Source organism: Condylura cristata, unplaced genomic scaffold (assembly GCF_000260355.1).
Source record: "Condylura cristata isolate star-nosed mole 26May11 unplaced genomic scaffold, ConCri1.0 scaffold00006, whole genome shotgun sequence".
NCBI classification, from domain to species: domain Eukaryota; kingdom Metazoa; phylum Chordata; class Mammalia; order Eulipotyphla; family Talpidae; genus Condylura; species Condylura cristata.
In genome coordinates, this window is record NW_004567107.1 from 16,404,856 (window position 1) to 16,406,673 (window position 1,818).

Genomic DNA, 1,818 nt, shown 5'->3' on the forward strand with positions numbered 1-1,818 from the left:
GAATTCATGAATGAAACTCTATTTAAAACCAAGCATCTAAGCAAGAAAAATAAACCTAATTTTTTGCATAGACAAAAGAGGAAAGCTAAACATAGCTCCAGTACCCACTCCTTCTGCCTTATAAAGAGATGGTGGTGATTAAGAGAATTGGACCGAACATAGGAATTTAAACACTTGACTTTGGCTCTGTTTTTAAAAAGAAAAATATTTGCAAAGAAACGTTGCCAATATTTTTGATTCAGTAATTTGTAAAGTTAGGTAAACAGTCACTTCAGAAATATTCTCCACAATAACGTTTTACACAGGAAGCTAAGGACATGTCACCTACAATTATAATGCCCTATAAAGTACTACAATTATAAGGCCCACTCAGATCTGGCTGGCTCTAGATCATGAGCAAGAGAGATATAAATTGGGGAGCCTTTTTACAAATGGATTTTGCTTTTTCATTTGCAGCAGAAATCATTCGAGTGGTTATGAACACCTATAAAAATGCAGGAGAAAGTGGACAACCCAAAAAGCCAAAGACAGAGGAGGATATGACCCAACCACAGTAAAATTTTGGCAGAAAGAGAGACCTTTTCTTCATCAGACGGGGGAAAAGAGAAGGTGGGTACAGGTAACAAGAACTTTTCACCATGAAAAGATGAGGTCTGAGGCCCTCCGGGGTGGCACAGCAGGTTAAAGCACAGCACTAAGAAGCTAAAGCCACTTCAGCCTGAGTTTGATCCTTGCCCATTCCGGAGGTGACCACATGGCACTGCAGACCTCTCCTGACCCTCCCACTGCTCCCCTCAGTAATATTCTTCATTGATCTGCCTGTTCTGCTCCCCACTCTGTCTCTGGTGAATCCTCTCACAGTCCCTTCACCTCTGGCTTGTACCCCAGTTCTGTATGCATAAATAAATAAATCTTTAAAAGAAAAAAAGACGAGGACTGGTCTAGTGGCTGCTATTTCTCAACAAAACCTATCAGATCATCTCGAGGGTGGAAAACAGAAGGGGAAAGTATAAACCTGTTATGATGCAGAGTGAAAAATAAAATTTACAGGACAGTTGCCAGAGTCGCTGGGCAGATTGCGTGGCTGTGTGGTGTTTGTGATAAAGTAAAACCAGTCTGTCTGGCTGTGATTTTTCTCCTCAAGCTTGAGACATTTCTCTCAAGCCTCCCAGAGAGATCAGGGAATAGCAGCCATGTGGTCACTTCTGGGGCAGGCGGGGATCAAACTTGCACTGAAGCCTTGCAGCCAGCTTGCAGTGCTGTGTCCTAACCTATTGTGCCACCAGAGAGGGCCAAAAGCTGACTCTTCGGTATAAGATTACTTTGAGCTTTTAATTTTTAAGAAGTAGAAGTGAAGAAGAAAAGCTCTAAAAAACCAAGTAAAATTACCCTTTTCTAGGCGACACTTAACATTTATAAGGAAAATCTCCATTCATCATGCTATCCCAGTCTCGAACCAGGAATTGGAGAAAACCTGTATTTCTAAAAGCTCTTGTCAGTCAAGAAGGCAGCAACTTAAATCTGCACAGCAACCATCCCCAGATTGCTCTGCCTTCCAGTAGCCTCCCATGACTGACCAGCCCCCAGTATCATGCCTTTAGCTGAAAGTGATATTAAGGTGATGGCTCCGGCCCTTTCAGAGTTACTCAGTTTTTCTGGGTCTCTCCTATGTCTAAAGGAAGCATACATGCTATTTCCTTGTCAGTCTATCTTTTATTTTTTTATTTTTTATTATTATTTTTTAAGATTTATGTATTTGTACATACAGAACTGGGGTACAGGCCAGAGGCTCAGGGGCGGTGAGAGGCTTCACCAGAG